The sequence below is a fragment of the Pinus tabuliformis genome, chromosome 3_1 (assembly GCF_031772625.1).
Source record: "Pinus tabuliformis cultivar Carrire ecotype Pingquan chromosome 3_1, CPIR1, whole genome shotgun sequence".
In the NCBI taxonomy this organism is placed as follows: Eukaryota; Viridiplantae; Streptophyta; class Pinopsida; order Pinales; family Pinaceae; genus Pinus; species Pinus tabuliformis.
Genome location: NC_142301.1, coordinates 899,835,397 through 899,861,738, shown reverse-complemented (window position 1 = coordinate 899,861,738; position 26,342 = coordinate 899,835,397).

The window sequence follows — 26,342 nt, the reverse complement described above, 5'->3', positions numbered from 1 at the left end:
ATAGTGAGGATATGTGCTTGCATAGATTGTGTGACAGTTGGGATATTTGTTATCGATGGGCAGAGAGACACGCTAAATTTATGAAATACTAATTACTCCTTTCTTCCCAAGGCCATTCAAGCAAACATCATGGAGTTTACACGTGTCGCTATCATGCAGACACTTCATGATTTATGCAAATTTTTTAAATTTTAAATAATAAAAAAATAGAATTAATTAATTGTAAATATCAAAAATGAACTTGCAAGGCAGCACTTCAATTTGTTTTTAATAAAAAAAATCGAAATCTTTATCAATGATAATGCTCATTACATGCTTTAGATAGCGATCTTCGTAGAAGATCGAGTTTCAGAGGGGTTTGAATCTCCAGAGAAGTGATAATGGGATTCTTGTGGTGCTTTAATGCTTTTCTGGCCATTTTCTTAAATATATTATTGATGATGGATTCTTGTGGTGCTTTAATGCTTTTCTAGTCATTTTCTTAAATATATTATTGATAAAATTGTTCATGATTCCCATGGCCTTTGGTGGAAATACCAATATCAGGGTCATTTTCTTAAATATATCATTAATGATGGGATTCTTGTGGTGCTTGAATGCTTTTCTGGTCATTTTGTTAAATATATCATTGATAAAGTTGTTCATGATTCCCATGGCTTTTGCTGGAAATACCAATGTCAAGATCAACTTGCTTGAAAACTTTGAAGATGTAAATCCCGTAAGTCTCACCATTCCTATTATGACTCATTATTCCTATTATGCATCTTCATACCCTTCTTATTTCCTCTTTCCTTTCTTACCCTTCTTATTTCCTCTTTCCTTGGGAGCGGGCTTCTTCTCTACAGTAATTTTCTCTTCAACGATGTTCTTTTCCATGGGTTTATTCACTGTGGGTTTCTTCTTTTGTGCTACCTTAAGTGCCATTGCTAATCGCAACAGAAATACACTATGCATTGTCTAACCACGGAATTGATGTCAAAACGGACCAAAAACCTAACATGGAATTTGATGGTGAATAAGAGGATATATGACCAGTGGGCTCTCCGTTTATAGACGGGCAGACACCTCTTTTTACCAAGTTGTCGAGTTTATGAAATATTAATTATTCCTTTTTTACGAAGTTGTTGTCTTGCAGACACTTAATCATTCACACAAATTTTTTTAATAATGACAAATGGTATTAATTAAATATAAATAACAAAATCAAGATAGAAGGACGACATTTTATATTTTTTTTAATAAAGAATATCTAAATCTATTTACTATCTATCAGGTTAATTAAATACTTTAATTGTGGACATTAAAAAGTTTTGTGATCAATATTTGCAATCCAATGTGGCTAAAATGCTTGCTTGGATTACATTAATTATCAACGTAGCAAATATTTGTAAATAGTTTTTTAGTGCAGTGAGCTCAGTTTTATTTGGTAATTTTTTTATAGGGTGAGAAAACTTATCATAATTTAGTTGTCAAACTAGCAGTGAGGACAATAATCTCTGGCTGCTATCCGTAAATGTAGGTTGAGTCATCACCGTTATTCAAGAAAAACCAAGCCACTGAGGCTGAATCATCACCGTTATTCAAGAAAAACCAAGCCACTGAGGCTGAATCATCACCGTTATTCAAGAAAAACCACGCAGCTGGAATAACCCATTAATGATCTATAAGAAAACAGGCTTTGCTTTCACTCATTTAGTAGTGTATAAGGAGACAGGCTTCTTTCACTCAGGTCAAATACCTCCCGGTCTTTGGCCCAACCACATATAAATGAAAGCCAAAAAAAAATCAATATAATATTATTTTTTAAAACACTAAAAAAATATTTAATTTTTCATTTTTAACGAGACCTTTCTCATAACAATTATCTTCGACAGGTTAAGAAACCATTTTTTTAAAAGATCAATAATAGTATTCTATTATTTTATAATATAGCTTTATGTTGTAGTATTTATAGCTTCCGGGACGCCTTTGCCATCCAAAAACATGCAGCTCTTCAAGGAGTTGGAGTAGTAGGCACGCACACAGGGGGATGGTGTTTAAGAGAGTATTTTAGCGTGCGAAGTAGGTAAAGAAGTTGCTCCGAGTGTTGCTGTAGGTGACCGATATTTATCTGGCCATAGATCCATTAATTTGCTGTATTTGTTTAAATTTAACTGGTTCAGGTGGCCATATACGGCCCCAGGCATTAATGGGTCTATAGCCTGATAAATATTGGTTGCCGCTAAGATAAATATCGGTTGCCGCTGTAGGTTGGCACGGAAGTTCAGTAGAAAGTATTTCCCGTAAGTTATGGATTCTAGTATGTAAAAATGCAAGTTTGGTTTTTTTGGCAGGGGTGAAGTTTCGGGCGTAGTTGTGGGTGAAGGATGTCTTCTTCTCAGAGTCGTGGATTCCATTTTATTCTTGAGTCTCCTCGGTGGATAAGCTTGCCTTTCTGTTCGAACAAGCCATGGGGGAGCTTTGGCTGGAAAAGGTGTGGTCGTTGGTTCCGGTGTAGTTTGTGCTGGTTAACATGTTGTTGATGAATGCATATAAAAGTTGGTTGCGGGGAATTTAACAATCATTGTTCAACAAATATTTATGACCTTTTCTGGTGGTGGGATGTTATATTGGACTTGGGGCATTACATGAGCGGAGCTATATATACCCCCGAGAGTGAGCTGTATGTAAGCATATACAGCTCCCATTAATTTAATGCCCTAAAACGTGCTGTATATTTGTTGCTGTCATATTGTGGGTATTTTGGAGGTAGGAACCTTATAGAAGCAGTGGGAGTTTTCTTCCGCTCTTGAAGGCTGTATGGCAGTTTAAACGGTAGGTTGGTAGCGAAAAATCGTCAGTGCAATCTCTTTCTAGGTAAGATTATCTCTTAGTCCAGACCAGAGGTCAAATTTTGTTGAAGGAAGAAGTATTGAGATCTGAAGGTGAAGAGGTTCCGGAACTGTGTTTATCTAATATAGCAAGCTTTTTCTTGTTTCTTCGGCCCTGCATCAACGCGTATCAGTTGTTTATGCTTTTTTTGATGGGCGGCAGTCTCTGTGGGAGCGATTCCAGGAGTTCAATGATACCTTTAATGTGCATGGTGGAGTGGTTCGCCATTTTTTAATTTGGAATTCTTTCCATCAATGGTATTCGGGATCGATCACGTCTGGGGCTTTAATTGATATGTTATCTTAGACTGGATCCGATCACACGGACGATCTTCCGCTACCTTGGTCGCCGCCATTGTGGTTTTTTCTTTTTAGTTTTTTGTCCGTCCACTGCTGATTTGTCACTATTTCTCCTGATCGGTCAGAGTTTTCCAGTCCTGGTGTTGTTTCTATATTAAAAATTTAAAGGACGTATAGCAGTTTGTTGGACTTTGAAAGGTGGTATTGACCCATTGTGACCGTTTGTCCCTTTCATTTGCCCTTACCACATCTGAATGGGGTGCGTGTGCCTGGCAAGCCATCCCATTGGTTGCTTCTTTTGAACTGATCACAAAGCGGATCCGGGTGGCGCGAACTAGACCTGGTTTCTGGTGTTTAATTCCGATTTTGAAATTTTAATATATGGGGGAACCCTTTCTATAAGTTTGACGGGCCCTTCCTCCTTGTTTGAACACATTTCCGAGGTGGAGGAGCTAGTGGACATTACTTCGGCGGTGGAGAATGAGTTCGCAGGTCGGTTGGGTAACTCTAATTCAAAGCCAGTGCGAGCTCGTGCTGTGCGGAGGCTGTCGGAAACAACGGAAGCCACATGTAGGCCAGATTCTGCAGAAAAGGAGCCATCGAACAAGAATACAAGACGAAGACACAAAAAAACCTATGTTGCACTGGTTTTTCGGGGAACGGCGGGGACGGGGGACGAGTTCCTGGAACAGCTATAGTGCACTTCGAAAATTTCAGGGAACGAAGGAGCCGTCGAACAAGAATACAAAAGAAGGCACAAAGAACCTATGTTGAACTGGTTTTGCGGGGAACCGCGGGGACGGGAGACGAGTTCCTGGAACAGCTATAGTGCACTTCCAAAATTTCAGGTAACGGGGGTTGGGGACGGCAATATGTTAATATTGAAAATTATATATATATATATATATATATATATATATATATATATATATAATTTAATATGGATATTTGCAGTTGTTTTAAGTTAGTAATTTACACAATTTTTACATTTCAATTAAAATCTTAAATAATTTCAAAAGTGATCGAGTGACATTCTATATATCTATGAGCAGAATTCAATAATAATTTTTGTAGTTGTTTCAAGTTAGTATTATGTACAATTTTTACAATCCCTAATTAAAATCTCAAACAATTTGAAAAGGGGTTGAGTGACATTCCATTATTGGCCACTAGACATGATTTTTAGCTTTATGAAACTCAAGTGTAACTACTTTAAATCTGTAATAAGGTTCATGAACAATTTATGAACGAGAACTGTGTGCATATTAGTTTTTTTTCCTCATATTTTTTTTGTTAATGATAACTATATTAAATACAAAAGGCATTCCCTTTTCAATAGGTTTTGCAAACTTTTATAGTTGTGTTGAAAACCACTATAAAATAATTTGGTTTTCTAATGATATTAAATTCATATTTAAGGTTTTCTAATGATATTAAATTCATATTTGAGATTAAGAAGGGCATTGAATAGGAATTTATTTGAACATTTAGTACTCAATCCAATTCACAACTATCGGATTGTTTTCACAATGCTTGGGGTTGGGATGATGAAAGCATTGAACTTGAATGAGTCCTCGAAACCCACATACAATATGTAAAAGGTAAGATGATTGTAATAAAGAACAAGAAAAATAACGACAAGGATCATCCTTTTAAAATGCTGTATTTTCTATTTTCTTAACTTGGAGGGTGTTTTTTGTAATTTTACAATTGAAAATCCAATATCTAAATCACTAGAGATCCAAAATGAAACCCATCATACAAAACCCATGTTTTGAGTTGCAACTTGTACACAAAATTTAGGTTCAATGCATTCCGAAAAAAAATTGAATGGGAAAAATGATCATACTGTTCAATCATTAATGTCCATGATTGTCAAAATTGAAGCTCTATGGTTGGATTATCCCTAAAACCTTCCCAAAACATGATTGAAATTTGCCGAGGAAACCCTTGAAATCTGCCAAAGACATCCCTGAAATCTGTCTTGAACATCTCTGGAATTTGTTTGGAACGTCTTAGGGATGGCTAGCAAGTCCCCAATGGAGTCAGCAACAGTTTGGGGACATTTCCTAAAGGTCCAAAAGTCCCTGAAACGCGGGGACACAAGGTACGTGAGTATTTTTAGGGGGGATGGGTCCCCGTGCAATGTAGCCAAAAACCCATCAAAGTTGTTGATGAAGTTCAAAGGCTTATCCTTGGGGTAGAAATCTACTAGGACAATGTTGCAAGGCTAAAGGATAGGGTTCTGGTTGGGCGACGGGTTTTTTCCCAGATGACTGGCTCCCAAATGAAAGATTGGGTAGCAAAGAATTAATCTTCCCTCTTTGACTATAGACCTAAGGTGATTTTTTTAATTAGTGGGTGGTTCACGTTTCATTTTCTAAAGGAAGGTGATGGTTCAAAGATCGTTGCCATCATGTGGCTGCACAGACGTGGCTTTGTAAGCCTCCAGAGATGGACTGTGGGATTTGATCCAGTTAAGGAAACTCCAAAATGACGTTGCTTCCTAAGCCTCCATAGATGGACTGTAGGATTTGATCCAGTTAAGGAAACTCCAAAATGAAAAATCATATGGGCCAAGCTTTGGGGGCTTCCTTTGGAACTCTGGTCCAAGAAAGCCATTGTGTAAATTGCCAATAAGATTGGCAAGTTCTATTATGTGGATGAGGGATGATTGGCAAGTTTTATTATGTGGATGGGGGATGTTTGGGACTCCTTGACAAAAGAGTTGCTTGGTTGTTAGTCAAAGTAGATTTGGTTGGAGGTTTATCAACTACCTTGGATATTTACTGGGGACCGTTTTCCATTCACCAGTAGGTCTACTGGGGAGTCCCCTTCAGGTGTTTGGGTTGCCATAATACATGACACCTAATTTCTAAATGCACCCAAAATTTTGGTGGTGGGTGCTAGAGGATGAGTTGAGACTCTTTAATTGCTGAGAGAAATTGTTTTAAGAAAACGTTGGAGGAAAGGTGCATTTTGACTCCTTGAAAGGGGGCCCCTATGAAGGAAGCAACTAAGTACCACAGTCCATTTGAGAAACACATAATGGGAGCTAGAAAAGAGGGCACTTGATAGTCTATTATGATGGACATACAAATCATTTATGCGGAATGGGGAACATCTACATTGGGTCAGCAACAAGTCACTACTAAACCTGACAGTGCTTCCAAAGAAACAATGCAGGAAACACTTGCGGTCATAAGGACCCCTATCACATCCTCCCCTTTATTTGTAGGCACTAAACTATAGTTACTGGCACATGAGGAATCTTTGAGTTTGGAACCATTGGCAATAAAGAAATCATTCTTTCAGGGGACAGAAGTGATGGCCAGGACCAAGCATGGAAAAAATGTGTCACCACAAAGGAAGAAAGACACGAAATATAAAAAGATTCTTTTATGCATGGGTTTCATATATGATCTGAACACATGCTTTTTGGAGTCACTGGAAGAATTTTTTTTACCTTGCTTTAGATCTTTGTTCCTCTTGTGGAAATTTTGGAAATCATGATGAATCTAATGTGCAGGTCCTTAGATGGGAATCACCCATTGTAGCAACACCTTAAACATGATTATGTCTCTTAATGTTTGGGGCTTGGGATCAACCATTAAGAGAAGATCCCTCCGTAACACTATTATTTCCAAAAAACCCTATCTTGTCCTATCCCAAGAGGTAATGACGAAAAAGGTGTGTGCTACGGGGGCATCGAGGCTCTCTACATGATTAGTTGCCATGTGGGATCATTGATTATTTCTACTCAAACCTTATGGAACAATTGTAGGAATAATTCTAACAAGCTACCTGTGGGGATCTCACATGTGTTTGCGTATTCACAATATATATGTGCCTTACAGTCTTTGCAACTTGTTCTAGCAAAGAATGAACGTCTGTAGCCTATTAGGTATTTAATCCCTCATCTTGGCTTCAGATATCAACTTGACAATTGAGGATGGGGAGTCTTGGGGATAGAAAATTAAGCTAGACCCACTCTTTGGTTTCTTTAAGGACTTATTTACTCATAAATTGCTCGAGGACATTGCTTCCTACCCTATTTTCCAACTTGGAGAAATGATAGGATAGGGTCTGATGGAATAACAAAAAGATTGGATAGGTTTATGGTTGATTTACATGTGCCTTAAATATTAAATAACTTCTAGTCATGGACATATTTCTCCGAAATTTCAGACCATGATGCAATTTTTTGGGGTGGATTGGGGAAAAGGAATCTGTAGCTTTTCCTTTTAAATTCAATCACATGTGGCTCAAGGAAAAGGAATTCACCAAATTAATTAAATCATTGTGGGCCATGCCACTAGATTTTTCTTTGGAAAATTCAATGGAGAGGCTCACTTATGAGCTGTGGAGACTAAAATCAAAGGTTAGAATTTGGGTTAGAAGATGAATATGGAGCTCTCAAGAGAACTAGCACACATAGATAGGGAGGTAGCAGCTCTAAATGATTTTGAAGACCTGGGCTTCTCTAGAAAAAATAAAAGGAAAGTGCTACTGGAATTATGGGAAAGAAAATACAAAATTATGAAATTACAAGAGGATGAATGGACATTGAAGATCAAAATGGCATGGGTTGCTGATGGAGATAAGAATAAACTATAATTTCATACTATTGCATCGAAGTGGGACATGGAAAATTTGATATGGTTTATTAAGGATGGGGATAATATGGCTTTTTCATCACAAATGGATATTAAGAGGGGGGTTGTTGATTTTTTCAATAGGATATCTAGTGGCATAAAGGAGACTAATACAATAGAGCAGATGTATTTTGCAAACCTCTTCCCAAGCATGGTTGATGAGGAGGCTCTTGAGATGATGGATATGTCGATTACTTTCCAAGAACTTCAGAATGTCACGAAATCATTAAAAAGGGACAAAATCCCTGGTCTCGATGGCTGACCGATCTAATTATTCACCTATTTCTTCAAACTAATGGGACCAGATCTCTTAGAGGGGGCAAAGGAACCTCATCATTCCAAAAAAATTCAAGGGATATCAATGCTACTTTTATCTCCCTAATTCCTAAAATATAAAATCGTTCTTCATTTTCTAATTATAGACCAACTTTTTTGTGTAACTCTATACGAAATATGATTTAAAAAGTAATAGCTAATAGAATATAAAAGATCATATCTTCTCATATCATGCAGGAAAAACTTGGCTTCATACCTAATAGGCATATTCAAGATGTGGTTGCAATCGCACAAGAATTTATACATTATATGAAAACTTGAAGGTTGAAGTCTCACCTCTTAAAAATTGACTTGATCAAAGCATGTGATCAGGTGGATTGGGAATGCCTCGGGCTTATTCTTCGCAAGGCAGGATTTGCATGATGACACATTAACTTGATAATGGCATGCATAACATTAGCCAATATGGTTGTCCTAATCAATGAGAAGTCCATTTATTTCTTTCGGATTTCTAGAGGATTGTGCCAAGGATGTGCACTATCTCCCCTACTATTCATATTGGTAATTGATGGCCCGAGTAGAGGAATTTGGCGTGCTCACGAGGATGGAAGGATCACACAATGCAAATTGTCAAAAAATGTGAGAGCTACACATCTCATGTTCGTGGATGATGTGATCTGCTTGGGTGCTGCTAAGATTGAGGATTGGAGGGAATTCCCTCAAATAATATCCAACTTTGGCAAAGCCTCAGGATTGGTTATGAATAATAAGAAACCAAAATGGATTTTGGATGAGACAAAAGTGAATTCCATTAAGGAGATTGTGTCATTATTCGAAGTGAAATTCAGATCGTTGGAAGGATGGTTTCAATATATTTGCTTCCATTTAAAGCCTAATCACTGTGGGAAGGCAGATTGGTAGTGACTTATCATAAAATCGAAGGAGAAGCTATCTGTATGGGAAAACAATCGGTTGTCCATCATTGGAAGACTTGTTCTAATCAAGGAAGTTTTACAGTGTATCTCAATATATTGGATTCATCTGTTCCTTTTACCCAATGTCGTCATTCAAAGAATAAATGCAATAATGTTCTAGAGTGGAAATGGTACACACAAAAAAGTTTCATTTGGTCAATCTTGAAAAATTCACAAAATGTGCAAAGGATGGGGGTTGGGGAATTATGGACACCAAGAGTTTTAATCTTGCCTTGCTCATGAAGAACCTATGGAGAGAATTCAAAGTCTCTAGAAAATGGAATCAGATCATAAAGGAAAAACATCTTAATAATATAAATTTGGAGGAGTGGGTTAGTCTTGGAGCTCCATAGAAGAAGAATGCATCGTATATTTGCCGAAACCTGATGAAATCCAAACCTTGGTTATGCCGTAATTTAAAGTCAGAGGTTGGTAAGGGAGATAAGATTGCCATCAGGTGGGACACTATTAAAGGTATAAGTAGGGACCATATCCTTTCGGTGCCTATCTTGCATTTTCTCATGACCTCCAACTTTCAATATATTTCTCATCTCAGTAGGATAGGCACTCGTGTCTCTCTATCCTTGGTAGTATAGGCCTACCAGAGGTCTTTGTGGCTGAGTGGGAGAGATATCGTAGTCAACTCTACCATGTTGGAGTTGTGCTAAATGATAAAGATGATAGACTTTCTTGGGGAGGTCGATAGGTTGGAGAAAGCATTTTGGCTAATATGATATACTATTATATTTCCCATGGCCTTAAGGATAGCAGTTGTAATGGTTGGTTCGTGAAAATGTGGAAGTGCGAGGCCCCTCTAAAGCTTAAATGTTTTACTTGCCTCATCTATCACAATAGGATTCTCACATGGAAGAACCTCATGAAGATCTGTGGATCTACTCTTTGTGCAATGTTTCCAATGAAGATGTGATGCACCTCTATATCAAATTCCCATTTGTTGCCACTACCTAGGAAGAGTTGTCTAAATCTGTTCAATTATCTCCAATAATTGATAAATGTTCAATTGGATCATGTCTTTCTCATTGGAAAATAGCTCATCCCACCTAGAAGACGTTTCCTTTATATATCTTTTGGTGTATTCGGAGGACTAGAAATTCCTACATCTTTGAACAATTGGTTCCAAATGTGAGGCTACTACTATGAAGACTCTAGATTTCTTCATGGAGATTGGACCACGGTTTCCCATCCCCGCAAGAGGAATATTGTCTTTAAGGAAATTGATTTTTCATTGTCGATGGGTTTCTTTAATGGTGCCTCCTCCAAGGGTATACGTGGTTGTGAGGCATTTATTGTGATGGATAATGGACTGCATTATCACTTCCATTGGTGCAAAGAAGCGGGCTCTAATAACAGAGAAAAATCAATTGCTTTATGGGGTGTTTTGAGATGTGAGTCTTGGTTGGAAATTGAGGATATTTGTATTTTTGGATACTCTAAATCTATGTTACCAGAAACAAGATGGTGGCCATCATTTCTAGAGAAAAACACATTAGAAACGAGACGGTACAGAAAATGCCATTCCCAATGTCGTTTTGGTCTTTGTTGGTGCTAAATTTTGTTTTTTCTAAAATGGATCTTTTTTCTTACAAAGGTTTGATGCTGCAAGGTTTAGTCATCATCGTTTTCCCCTTTGTTACATCTTAGAAACTTTGGTTAAATCTTGTCCCAAAAAAGAATTGCGCAAAACACACTGCATGTAGACAGAAAACTAGTTTCATTTTCCAGCTGTGTAGCTCAGAGGAACAATTTAGGATAAATAAATTTTCAATGATTGAAGTAATGAATTTGTATTTATTTTAATGTAAATATTTTAATATCTTTAGTTTCATTTTGTATAGATCATGGATTGAAACCTGTGAAACCTGCAAACCTGTGACACCTGCAAATCTGTGAAGCTGGAGTGGTATCAATATGGCTTTTCAATAAGTTTCTGGAATGTCTATCTAATGACAAAAAATCAGTTGGGTGTTATCAATTATGTTAGATAATTATTGAATAAAACCATTAACAGTCTAATAGGCATGTATCTGCATGGATGAAGATGGAGAATTTGGCTGCCAACAACTTTCTGGAGTGAATCAGATGGTCATTTTATAACTGATAGTTTTACCTCTTCTTCTTATTATATCCATCAATCCTCTATACAAGCTGATCACAGATCTTTCCCCTATCCGTCTCCTATATCCACAAATATATGGTTCCCAACAGAGAGCAATCACCACTCAACATATATTTAAAAGGGAAGATGACATTTCGAGGTATTTAGTTACTTTCATTAAATTTTTAATTTGTTCATTAAGGGAATTTTGAGGTCTAAAATGGGCCTGCTAAGAAAAATGTACAACCAAAATAAATTTTATAAGAACCAATAAGATTCAATATTATGATGTCAACCATGGGGGACGATTCACCATTTTTGGAAATAAAAAGTAAAATATTAAAAAATAATAAAATATTAAAACTATTTTTTCAACCCCTATTTTCAACTTAACTCTCTAAGGTTTTACTCAAATTTCAAGAAGGAGTCTCGTTGGATGAAACATTTAATTCCTCATCCAAGGAGTACCCATGTTGCATACTTTTGATAGACCCTGTAACATGAAAAATGAGAAATACATGGAAAAATGTGATTGCAATAACGTTTTTCATGTATTTCTCATTTTTTGTGTAACAAGGTCCATAGAAGATATGCGACATGGGTACTCTTTGGATGAAGAATCAAATAATGAATCCAAATAACATTTCCACTCAAAATTTGTGTAAACCCATAGGGAGATAAGTTGAAAATACGAGTTGAAAAAATAGTTTTTTCTTTTTTCTCTCTAAAATTTGATGATGTAATCTAATCTTATTTTATTATTTTCACTATTATTTTATAATTTCTTTTAGAGACCCATTTTATACCTCAAAATTCCCCTAATCATTGGTGTTTTGTTTTGCTGCATGCTAAAACCAATAGTTTATTAATATATTGTTGAATTTCCGTTAACATAATAAATCTGCTAGGAAGAAGGATGGGTTTGGAATAATTGGTATTCTAGTAAATGACTTTTTAAAGAAATTTTAATGTTTTTTCTCTCTCCTCATTTCTTGAATGCGAGACCTCAAAACTATGTTTCTCGTTTCGTTTCCTATTTCTCATTTCTGATAACATAGCTCTAAATCTGTTCTAGATTAGGCTCAAAGCCTCTCCTCATTTGGGACACCCTCACTGCACCATTAGATGCTTCAAATTTGTGCCTTGAAGGAGTCTTTTAAATTAATTTCTTTCTACCATATCTATTGGGAGTAATATCAGGTGGCTGACTCTCTATCCAAAAAAGGTAGATTTGCTATTCCTAGGGTCATCCACTACTCCTTTTTTGTTGAAGGCTCTGTCAGATTGTTCGGGGGCTTTTTCCTTCTAGCCGAGGAATCTTTTATGTTTTGGGCTTATTCCTATTTTTGTGTAGGCCTAGAGGATCCTTTTTTTAGCCTTTTTGCTGGATTTCATGGATGAGCCTTCTTCATTTCTGAGTTATATCTTGATGCTTTGTTTTTGTTATATTATTGTATCAACACTAGAGGTTTTGTCTATGAAGACTCTATTTGTCTCTTACTTCTCTGTGCGAAGAGATTTTTTGTTGATTTCCTCCATTTTTGTTCGCTGGGCAATTGTAGATGTTAGATAGTCGCATATGTAATTATGTTTTTCTTGAATGAAAGAATAGTTGTTTTTCTTCCAAAAAAATGTTGTAGTATTTTGGAAATTGTTTAAATGAGTAATAAACAATAAGGGCCTTGATATGAATATGAAGGTCTTGAAGGTTATTTTGAAGAATTTTGATTACCAAATTTTCTATTCCTTTATGCCTTTGGGAAAATTGCTAATTTTATGGTGTCTTGTAGAAGAAAAATATAAAGAGTCGTCATCAAGATTTCAAAACTTGACCCCATGATATGCTTCAACGTGCAGTGTGCAGAAAGCGGGAAAGAGACACTACCATCCCAGACTTTAATGACTTTGTTTGCAAACGACAAATGATGAATCATGCTTGTGGCTTCTTGGTCATTCGAAGAGACATTCTATGATCTGCCCATCCTACCTATGAAGCTTCCTTATTATGTTTTAAATTTTCTCTCTAATTTCTTACTACACCTCACTATGAGTTTCTTTTGTAATGTATGAAAGGATGCCAATTGGAAACTAAGCCTGAGGGTTCACCTTTTCTTCAACCTCAAGAAACCAATGTCATCTCAGAATCTGCGGAAACCCTACCTCTGTAACGTCTCAGAAATTATTACACTGCAATGGACAATATAACATATATCATTCATGGCAGAAGAGATTATCATATTATCAGTAGTATGTTGAGAGAACTGAAGCTGCAAGGCTTTCTAATAAATGGCAAGTAGAAAGTTTTCAGTTTGCATTTGTAGTGAAGGAATTGAATAAAATTGGAGGTCGATTTGAATTTCTTTGTTTATGTAAAATTTATTTTATAATTGTTGGTTGGTAATAGTATAATTGGAAAAAAGTCATATTGGCAAGCCCTTGTGTATCTAAGTGATCCAAAATCAATACCATGACATGTCCTAGACATGATCATGATTTAAATAGGAATGCAACAAATTACAGAGATGCAGCGGAAATAATACTTCATTTCATTAATGTAAAATACTAAAATACGCTTACAAATAGAAATGGAAATAAACTAGCTAGGGCAATGGTAGCTTATCTCTGAGAAGAGATGTGGTGGTTACATGCCTCTGAATTGTGTTACAATGAGGCTCGAAGGCATATTTATTGTTGAGAAACAATGGAAAACGCTAAACATCCAAAAACCTAAACCTAGAAGATGAAACGCCAAACTGTGGGCTCAACTTCCTGGGGTCGTAACTTTGGCGTACGATCTTCGTTTGACGTGCACCATAGCTCGTTAGAAAGATCTATCCGAGGACTACAACTTCGGGAAGAGAAACAATGGTCCACAGACCCATGTTGCTCCGAGTTTTCACAAAAACTGTCGTTTAGGGCCTCGAAATGGTTCCGGAAGTTCAGGACCTGAAAAACTGCTAAAAATAGTAAACTGTGCTACAATTAGGGAAATTGAAAAGCTGAAAGAGACAATTGTGGGGGTCCAAGTGGGATAGGTGGCTGGCCACCAACATCCACCTGGATCATTCCTCCCCCCTCAGGAAGCAATGATCCCCATTGCGTTGAGTTCCTCCCTGAGATGAGGAAACTTCTACTGAGTTTGGTCCTTGGTGAGTTGTTCTGCAATCTCTGATGTGGCCAGCAATGGTGGGAAGCATGGTCGAGGGTGGTAAACATTGAACACATGGTGCAGGCAAAGGAAAGAGGGAATGTTGTGCTCCAAAGAATTGTTTCCCACAACCTTGTTAATGGTCTAAGGACCATGTCAGAGTGGTCTGATCTTCTGATCAGTTCTGGTAAGGCATTATTTTTGCAGATGTAACCAAACATTGTCACCCACTTGAGACTTATGTGGTGCCCCTGTGGGTGAGGAGAAGTTGTTCCTATGTTCTTTCATGAATATATCCCTTTGCTGCTACTGCTGCTGCATCGAGAAACCCTTCACGGGGATCATGGATGTGGTGATGATCTTCCCCTTACTTTGGGGGCAAACCAGACATAAAATGAATTTCCTAGTTTGGGAGATGAGCTTACTGCCTTTCTTAGCAGAGATCAAAGAGGTTTCTGTAGGTGAGGCTACCTCTAGTATCCTTAATGATGAATTATCCAAAGTAATAATAGCAGTGCGAGGCCTTGACTCATACACAGCATGTCGCCTCCACAAGTATGGTTTGCCAAATAGTACATCACAAACATCCAGAGGTGCAACATCACACAACACCTCACCTATGGAGGGTTTGATGCTGTAGGGAAGGTGGCATTGCTGGCAAACACGGAGATCTCGTCCTTGGTGCAGCCACCCTATATTATACCGTTGCGGGTGTGGTGTAGTCAGTAGACCGAACCACTTCACGACCTCTACTGAAATGAGGTTCTTTTGGCTTCCACTGTCAACAATGAATTGTAGTGGCAAACCCTTCACCCACATTTGTGAGTGGAAAAGATGCTCCCCTCCTTTGGATCTTCAGGCTCATTCTTCTCGATCTTGGCGGTGGCAACAATGGCTCTGGGCTCCACGTTAATGATCTGCTTCCCTTTGCCATTCCCCTTGTTGGGTTCTGACTCAGGGTCAGAACATGAATCTGATTCTGAAGCCTTCAACTCAGCCACCAGTGACTGCTTGGTCCGACACTCACTTGTGTTATGAGTGGGGCTCTTATGGAACTCACTCCACTTTCTTGTTTCCTTCTTTGACTTCATGGTGTTGTTCTTTTCTTGTGGCTTCGATGAGTTGTTTTGGTTCACCCCGCCTTGGGTTTGTCCTTTGGTCTTCGGATTCACACATCCAAAGTCTCGCTTCTTCTGTTTAAACTTCTGCTCGATTTTGATAGCATATCGGTATGCCGTGCTGAGTGAGGAAATGCTCAAGAACTCCATGTCTTCTTGGATGTATCTATGTAGGTAGCTGCGGTATTTGAGTACCAGATGCAGCTCGAAATCTTTGATACCCAATTATGTGTGAAGGGTATGAAAAATTTTGGTGAACTCTGGCACATCTTGGTCCCTTGCTTGCCGCAGTGTGGTCCACTTTATGTATTTACCGTTATAGCTTTTGACAGGGAAGTACTGCTCCTTGACGACATCTCGGAATGAATTCCAAGTGGGTGCGACTAAAAATAGTGAGCCTGTACTTTCATCCTTCTGCTCGTAGTAGGTTTACCACTAGTCCTTGATGTGGGGGGCTACTTTGAGAAGAGTGAAAATAATCTTTTCCCGACTAGAAAAATCATGAATAGAAAAATACCCATCTAGCAGATTTAATCATTTATCTACGACATCTACATCTATTTGACCCTAAAAAATGGGGATTCCAAAATTAACTTGTACCTTAAAGTGTGTGGCATTTCTAGAGTAACTGTTGGAAGCTGATGCATTGCCTCTGGGTAGCCGCTGAAGGATCTGGGCAAAGCTGTCCATCATCGCATTCCTTTGTCGCTCTAGGGCTTCTTTGAGTAAGATTTTGATAGGATCTCTTGCCACCTCGTCTTTCTTTTCATATTCCATGGGAGGCCATCAGGATTTGCGAGGCTCATCTTGCAAAGGTTCGACCAGTTCAAGCCCTAACTCCTTATATCCTGACCTTGTTTGGGACATGCAAAGAAAAACATAGGAAAAGCAGACTGCGCTGATACCACTGATCCAGATTTAAACAGGAATGCAACAAATTATAGATATAACCATAAATATCGAGATGCAATGGAAATAATACTTCATTTCATTAATGTAAAATACTGAAATAAGCTTACAAACATAAATGGAAATAAACCAGCTAGGGCGATGGTAGCTTATCTCTGAGAAGAGATGTGGCGGCTACATGCCTCTAAACTGTGTTACAATGAGGCTCAAAGGCCTATTAATTGTTGAGAAATAATGAAAAACCCTCAACATCCAAAAACCTAACCCTAGGAGATGAAATTCCAAATTGTGGGCGTCGTTTTGGGTAAATTGGTACATCAACTTCATGGGGTCGTAACTTTGGTGTACGATCTTCGTTTGACGTGGACCATAGCTCGTTAGAAAGATCTATTTGAGGAATAAAACTTTGGGAAGAGCAACATCTGTCCATAGACCCATGTTGCTCCCATTTTTCCCAAAAAACATTGTTTAGGGCCTTAAAATGGCTGTGAAATTTCAAGACCCGAAAAATTGCTAAAAATTGTAAATTGTTCTACAATTAGGGAAACTGAAAAGTTGAAAGAGATAGTTGTGGGGGTCCAAGTGGGATAGGTGGGTGGCCACCAACATCCACCTTGATCAAGACATGTTTACAATTATTAATTGGTAATATTATAATTGGCAAAAAACGACCATCTGATTCTGATAAGTATTTATGGATATATGAATTTATTTGTATTTACTTGAGAAATTGTCAAGGTCGGCCAACAACTAAATGTGTGGCACACATGCTCAATGTTTCATATAAATACAAGAGAGGTTGAGGCATTATCACTCATCTCAACTCACTCATTCTTCTCTCTCTCTCTCCTTAGCATTGTGTTTACACACAAGGAGCAGCTCACACGTGGGAAGAAGGAGGACGCATAAGGGCAAGGAAGGAAGACATAGAAAGATGCAGAAAGGAGGATGCAGAAGATGCAGGTCATCTCTTTGACCAATGTTGACCAATGTGGACATTTCAGGGCTGTGGTTTTGGTGTGGCTACCTATCCTAGGTAGGCCACAAATTTTGGCATGCAAATCAAGGCATTCTGACGTCTGGTTTAACTAGTGTTGACTACCCTAGTTTCTAGCAGCAAGTTGACTTCAATTGACTGTAGTTTGACTAGGTTTTTCAAACTGTTTATGGGCTGCCTCTTCTTGCTATTGGAGGCGTAGATGAACGGGAAATTGACCAAGCATATTGGAGGTCAATTCCATCTCGTTTGCCCAAATTTGACTTTGCTGGTGAGGGTTTGTTGCTACTATTCTAAAATTACAGATTTATGTACTTGTACTATTTCTCTCTCTTCTGAACTATTGAAGATTATAGAAGAATTGGTCAAAGGGTTCCCCACATTGGGGTTTGTCCCTGGCCAGCCTCCACATCTGGTGTCTCTTGTCTTGGCTTGTTTTTTGTTGATCTATTAATGTTCTATCAACATTTTACTTTATGTTAATGTGATTGCTAAATAATGGCTAATAAGAAGAAATTGAGGTAAACTACACTAAGCATAGAACATACCATAAATTAACATGGTATCAGACGTGAGGTGAAGACAAAGCCCAAGCAAGAGAAAGAGCAAGAGAAATCACCGAAGGCAGTTGAAGTAATCTTAAAGACTTCATGGGGTCCTCATCAAACTTCCTTGCCGAAGACAAGCTCCATGAGAAGTTTGACTATCACGGATAGAAGATGTCTCTCGATCTAACACTAGAAGAGCATGAAGTGTTGGACCATGTCAGAGGAAAAATCATTGAGCCTCCATCAAATGCATCAATTTCTGCAAGGAACAAGTGGACTAGGGGAGAAGTTAAAGCAAATAAGATCATCCAGGACTCTATCGAAAACTACAATAGACTAGTAAGCTTATTTAAAGTTAATGATGCAAATCTAGTTTTGCTCCTTAAGAATAATCTAAAGGAAATTAAGAAGGGAAAAGATGACAGTATGAAAGCATACTTCTTAAGGATCACCGAGATCAAGAATGATCTCCTATCTATTGGGGAAGTCATTCTTGACAGTAAACTGACCATCACAACTCTCGTAGGGCTCCCATCTAAATGGTATATATTCAGAACCACTCTTCTCAACAATAATGTAATTCCACGATTTGAGGAATTTATGGCAAGATGCATTCAAGAAGAGACAAGGATGGAAGAGTAGGAAATGCCTGCACTTAGAGGCAATACTGCTGCATTCTCCTCTCATGCTAAAAAGAGAAATAATTCCCGATCAAAATCTACGGGAAAGGTCGGACCAAAATGTGGAAGGAAAGGGAGATGTTTTATTTGCAACAAAATTGGCCACTATGTGAGGGAGTGTCTTGATTGAAATGACACATCTCATGACGATGATCAAAACCACTCTTGAGGCAATTCTAACAACAATCAAAGGAAGGGCAGGTTCAATGGTAAAGGAAAGAGGAATGCCGGAAATCAAGGAAGTGATTAACCCTCCAAGAAGGCAAGAAACTCCAGGTATGAATCTAACGTTGCTAATAATAAGTAAGATGAATATTATCTGATATCAACCCTCTCTACTACTTCTCCTCCAGACTCGTTGGGCAATTGGCTAATTGATAGTGGTGCCTCAAGGCACTTCACTAGTTACAAAGAAGCTCTCTCTAATATGATAGAGAAGGATACCAAACTAGAAATTATTCTTGGGGACAACTCCAAATATCCTGTGAAAGGCTTAGGAAATTTTACTCTACAATTGAATCAGGGTAATACAATTCATTTGCAAGAAGTCCTATATGTACGTGATCTCAAAAAGGACCTGGTGTCCATTTCGGCAATGGAAAACAAAGGCTACAAGGTGGCCTTCATCGATGGAAAGGTATGTTTATGGAAAAAGAATTTTAAATATTCTTTCACTCTTGGGTTTCGGGTTGACTCTTTATATCAAGTCAGAGGAATTCCATTGGGTGTCATGTCTTGTGACGCATCTCTTTAGTCTGAATTACGGCACTAGAGGTTTTCCCACCTTCATTATAAAGCTCTACTCGATGTGAGACAAATGGTGATGGGGATGCCTGAGTTCAAATTAGAGCAATAAGGTGTATGTCGGGGATGTGCCAAAGGAGATCTCAAAAGGGGACCATTCCCCTCAAGCCATAGCAAGAGCTTTGATATATTGTCATTGGTTCACTATGACATATCTGGTATGATGCCTGTGAACTCTTTGGGAGGATATTTATATTACCTCACTTTTATAGATGATTATTCTCACAAGAGTAGGATATACTTCTTGAAAAAGAAGGATAAAGTGTTCTCCTTGTTTCATCACTTCAAAGCCTTGATCGAGAATCAAACCGAAAAGAAGATCAAGATCTTAAGGACTGATAAGGGGACTGAATATGAATCCAATGAGTTCCATGACTTTTGCAAAGAGGCTGGCATTAAGAGGGAGACCACAACACCATATACTCCTGAGCAAAATGGTGTGGTGGAAAGGAAGAATTGTAAGATTATGGAAACTGCCCGTGTTATGGTTTATAATCAAAGGCTTCCAAATTTTCTATGGGCTGAAGCTATGAACACCGCTGTATATGTTCAAAACTGATGACCTCATCAAGCATTGGGTTCCAAGACTCCCAAAGAGATGTTCACTGGTAAGAAACTTGATGTATCTCATTTTAGAATTTTTGGAAGCCTTGTATATTATCATTTGCTGAAGGAGAAAAGGAATAAATTGGGTGCATCTGGAAAGAAGGGAATCTTCATGGGCTATAGAGAAAATACTAAGGGCTATAGAATCTATGTGGCCAGTCAAAGGGAAGTTGAGATTAGCCATGATGTCACCTTTGACGAAGATATGGCTCTTAGCAAAATTGACAATCTTCCTATACTAAGGAAATCTAGAGAAACTTACACCACAAATGGAGGAAGAGAAAGATGAAGCAATGCGTGATGTGGAAGAACCTATGGACCCTATTGATTCCCCTCCGCAAGAGCCTTCCTCTTCTAAGAAGAGGCCATCATGGCTTAGGGGGACACTTCATGATGCTGAAGGACATATTGCACCCAGAGGGACATTCCAGGAAAGCAAGAAGCCAACCAAGTATCATGGATACTTGACCATTATGAGCATGATCATTCAAAATGAGCCCTCATCATTCACCAAAGTTGTGAAGCATCAAGTATGGAAGGATGTTATGACTGAGGAATACGAGTCCATCATGAAGAATGATGTCTGGGATGTGGTCCCTACACCTCAAGACAAAACTGTTATCACTTCTAAATGGCTTTAGAAGATAAAGCATGGAGCTGATGGAAGTTCTGAAAAGTATAAGGCTCACTTTTTGGCTCGTGGCTTCTCTCAAAAAGAAGGTATAGACTATGACAAGATATTTGCACCCATTTCCCGATATACCACCATCTGCTCGATCGTAGCCCTTGCTACTTCGCAAGGATGGAACCTACATCAGATGGATGTCAAGACCATGTTCTTGCATGGTTCGATCAAAGAGGAATTTGTTGGTGTCCAAGTAGGGGTGATTTATCTACCTTATTCCGACATTAATCTTATCAATCCAGGTGTGTATCCTTTCAAGGAAACACACAAGGTATATGCAGGGGAAACAACGTGATCTTTCCCAACCAAGGGTTGGTGTTAAGATTTAAGGAATAAACGCAAGATCAACAACTCACAAACTACCAAAATAAACATGAACAAGAAAGGATTATAACAACAAAAATAAACTGCTAAATCACACACACATAAAATCAAAGCACCTGATTAGAAGAGCGGGCCCAGCTCTCTGATCAGGGCTGCGTTAACCACGAAAAGAATTAGAACAGAAAAATGGATGATCTTTTATTAATCGATAATAGAAGTTTACAATGCTGATGGGTGAACCCCCATTCACAGGATCAATTTGCATTTTATACACAGTGAGGGAGATTAACAGTTCTCCCACAAACATAGCAACTGAAAATATAAAGTTATACATTGGTTGGAACAGTATCAGCGTCAAATGACTGGAATAACAGAAAGGCCCAAGAATAGTTCAAGGCATCTGTTCTCTGAGCTACGCGACCTCCTGCTAATCAGCCGTTGCCAGATCTGTTGCAATGCATCAAGTTGAGAGTTCTTGTTCTCATGCTGTGGTCAAACACAAGTTTAGTACCCCAAATATATAGACTCACATGTTTTACTTCATTAATTAGAATATACCAATAGGACAGTAAAGGGGGGAATTACCTTGTGATTTTAACATAATAGCATGGGTAAATAAGTGCAAATATAGAAAAAAGGGTAATGAAAATAGATGGAAAAATGGCCTGATTTGGTACCCAACATCTCCCCCCAACCAGCCTACTACATGTCCTCATGCAGTCCTCCACTTCCGCAAATCTGGATTCTGTAAACTGTATGATAGATGGAGCTAGGAAAGATCATATTCCACAGCCATTTCTATCCCTGGAACTTTGAACCCATCCGAGAGGACGACTTCCTTCCACCAATCTGCCAGGACGTCATAGGTTGGAGTATATTCATCTGTAGGCAACCAGAGAACAAGGAACTGGAACCGGAGCCCCATCCATCGGGACCCACAGGTCTGGACACATGCCACATACCTGGGCACCCTGTCAAGTACACATGCAAAATTTGGTGCCCCAAAAGGTTCTCTTTCCCGGACGGCTATTGGTGACATCATCCATCTCCTCTAACAGAAATTGAGGGCCTCTTTCTGAAACGTGGTGAGTTGATTGACACAAATGTCAAGACACCATTTTTGTGTTCTCACCATCCTATCTCTGTTTTCTCCAATCCCTAGAAAGGTCTTGTGCTTATTAAACATAGTGTCTGACCTCTCATGCTCTGCTCTCACTAAAAATGGCTTGGTGACCTGATTGGATTCAAAGGTGTTACTAGCCTTCTACCAATGAATTTGGTTAAAAGCATAAGAAGTGAGGGCCCTCAAATGAATGTCCCCCACATACGGGACCGGGTTGAAGTCTCTGTCCAGCCGCAGTAAGTACCCATGCAAGTACAATTCACACATCAGATGTTGTGTGGGTACATCGTGACTCCTCAAAATCCAGAGGAATTGTACACCGTCCTCCATCTCATAGCTGACCTCATTTTTAACACTTTCCATGCAGAATAACAGAAAACGTTCATGCAGAAATAAAGCATAACAAGAAGCAGGGGGACAACATGCCATAACCTCTTGCACCAGCTCGAACATCTGCTCTTTGTTGGCCTTCAGCTCTGCCTCTCTCTTCTCCAGCTGTTCTATCTTGAGTTGTTGTTTTGCCTGCCGCAATCTCAGCACATCCATACGCTCCACATATCCAAAAATTGTCGTGGAAGCCCTTTCCTCAGTCCTTTTGATTTCATTTTTATATTGAGCCGCAGTAGACTTCCAAGACTAAATTTCAGCCATCAGGGCATACTCCCGATCTTCAAATAACTGGTCGATCAGGTCTGTCTGAGTGTCGATAGAGGACATGACTATCTGGTCTGTTTGGATTTCTACATCAACCCGGATAGTCTTGGCCTTTCTGGCTTGCCGTTTGTGCTTCCTCAACTGTTTCTGCATTTTATTCACCTTCTTCCTCAGCTTCCTCACTTCCATTTTAAGCCGCATCGTCTCCTTGAACTGCAGCTGGTACTTCTATTTCATCAGAAGCCTTCGCTGCTCGCACAACTCTATCCATTCTTGTTTGACCAATATTTCCTCGACCGGAGGCAGATCCCCCGAAACATCTTCTGTTGTGTCGACTGGGGGATTCTCCTGCCCTGGTTGCTCTTCGTGCTCAACAACCCCCTTGCCCGGTTGTATCGTTGGCTCAGTCATCGGGACCATTTCACTTGGTCCCTCCTCTTCACCAATAGCAATCTCTTCCTTGTGTAGACACACTACAGCCGACGATGTGCTGGTGGGACATTCTCCTGCTGCTATATCTACCGGGATTCCTTCCAGTTCTCCAGCTTCCAGATTTTCTTTCCTCTGCTCCAGGGCACCCGCCACCTGAGTGGCTTCCAATCTGTCAATTTGTGGCCTCTGTAACAAATTCAGAGCTACCAGGGGTACAACATCTTCTTTTTCTCCCCATTGAGAGGGACGAGTTACCCTCACTCCTCTTGGAATCGAGGCGGAGAATGGGGAATGGGGTGCTTCTTCTACAATTGGCCCCGAAGTTGACACTGGTTCTTGTGGTACAGTGTCGACCTCGCGCCCTAGCTCTTCTGTTGCCTCCTCGACGGGTCCCATAGTTTCCTCAACTCCGGGCTCTTCTAGTCCTTGTCCTTCCTCCCCTCTAAATTCCATGGCGGCAGGGGATCCCTGTGGGGTTCCTTTGGTCACCATCTCAACTGGTCCACCCATGCTGGTCTGCTGTGGGTCTGTCGTAGCATCCTCTTGCTCTGCTGGGTTCACGGTTGAAGCTGGTTCTTGTGGTACAGCCCCATTCGTGGTACCGGCAGGCCTTTCTACATCAACTCCTGTGTCTACCACTATCTCGATATTTTCTACTTGGTCCTTGGGAGCTACCTCATCCCTCAATTCCTCTGTCTCCATTTCCATCTCCTCTGGTTCCTCCTGATCGACATAGTCATCATCGACAGGGTCTTCCTCCATGGCTTCAGGTTCTTCTACCCTAGCGGCTATAGCAGCTGCTATCTGTTCCTCTATGGAGTCCTGAAACACCTCCCACAGAATTGGGATCTATCCAATGGCACGCATTATCAGCAGCCACACCAACCCATGATGCGTAATGACCGCCAGTACCTGTCGAGCCCCCTGAGCCGAATGCGCCATTAGATGAAGGCTCCTCAGCAGGAAGTAGGGGACATTCATGGAGAAAGCCTCTGCCTGTGGAAATCGCAGATGGGCTAATATGCAGAGGTGATATCTGAAAATTGTGGAGTATCTACCCTCGCATGTCATATATTTGATGACAAATTCTGCTACTTCTCCCCATGGATATGGTAGCGAATTCTTGTCGTACCCCCTACCCTTCTACGCTATCATCTCTCCGGCTTGAAGGAAGGCCTTGGGGAATTCCGGAAGGTGAGTTCTCCTTACAAACCATCATTCCCCAGCCTGTGGAAGCCCAGTGACCTCCGCAACAATTTCTTCTATGACGGGAATCACCACTCCACAAACTGCGAGCTTTCTTCCTCCAAATTCCATGCGAATTCCACTGTCAATTCTTCATCAAATCCCCTTAACCTGTCAAAATATACATCCCACCCTACATTCTGAAAGACCTGCCAAACCTCTCGATTACTCCGGACTGCCCTTGTGCTCTCTGGTTCATGATGGATTGATCGACCACCCATCATTGCGAAGGTGGAAATAGCATGTCGATTGCAGTCGGCTGGCAGGGGAAAGTGACAGGTTTCCAAACCGTTAGAGGTTGAAATAAAGTCATGGCTGATTTGGGAAAGATGGGACAAACAGTACTGGTACGAGCGGGAGTAATGGCAGATCTAGTACTGGTACGTATGGAAGTAATGACGAATCCAGTACTGGTACGTTCAAATATCATGGCACATTCGGGTGGTACAGAGGTGTATTTGAAAAATTAAATGCGGTGTGTGGGGAGGATGGCCGATATGACCTAGTGGTACGAATCCGCATCCTAAGGTTTTTTTTTTTAAAACAATTACAGCGTACCGCCATTATCATATTCGGTTGAGCGGAATTATGTGCACTAAATGCTTTTCATGGTACATCGTCATTTCTTATGACGGTTTCCCCCAAAATTTAATAACGACCATCCTCGGCACATTTATTTTTCCTTTTTGGAATATTTAATTAAATCCATAAAACAACAGAGACGTACCTACGGACTTACTTGATGAAGTGACAGCATAACGTATAGCAACAACTTGAGTAGCAGCACAGTGAGTAATGGCAAGAGTGAGTAACAGCTACTCTAAAGTAGCAGAACAGTGAGTAACAACAACAGTGAGTAATAGCGGTTTTTCTTTGGAGTAACAGTAGTTACAGCAGTTACGACAGTTATAGAGTAATAGCAGTTGCGGAGTAACAACAGCTACGATGTAATGGCAGTTGCAGAGTAATGACAGTTATGGTGTAACGGCAGATGCAAAGTAACAGCAGTTATGGTGTAACGACAGTTGCGGAGTAACGGCAGCTACGGTGTAGTGGTAGTTGCGGAGTAACAACAGCTATGGAGTAACAGCAGCTACGGTGTAACGGTAGATGCAGAGTAACGATAGCTACGGTGTAACGGTAGTTGCGGAGTAACGACGATGTAACGACAGTTGTAGAGTAACAACAACTACAGTGTAATGGCAGTTGCAGAGTAATAGCAGCTACGGTGTAATGACAGTTGTAGAGTAATGACAGCTACGATGTAATGGCAGTTGCGGAGTAACAACAACTACTGTGTAACGAAAGTTGCAGAGTAATAGCAGCTATGGTGTAAGGGAAATTGTAGAGTAACAGCAGCTGCTGTGTAACGGCAGTTGCAGATAACAACACGATGGAGTAACAGCAACTACGGTGTAATAGCAGTTATGAAGTAACAGCAGCTACAGTGTAACAACAGTTAAAATGACAACACTGGTGTTACCTTTCTCCTCGCCATATTTCTTCATTGTTCCTGCAAAAGACAAACAAGCAATACATATATATATATATATATATATATTATCTTTTTTTCCTTTTTTTTTTTATTAGAACAGAGTGAGGTTGTCATGTTCTCCAATGATCGTTAAATCAGACGAAGCAAAAATATTTTTAACAAAAGCATCTTTAAAGGCTGGAAGGTGATATAATTTATGATGGTGTCCATTTACCAGGAGCGAAATATGGTTCTCATCTATTGTACTTAATCTAACCGTTCCATTGTCGAACACCACGTCCACCTGATATGGGCCCATCCAGTGAGTGCAGAGCTTGCCCTTGAAATCTTTAAATCTGGAGTCATACAATAACGCCCAGTCCCCCTCCTCAAACACCTTGGTT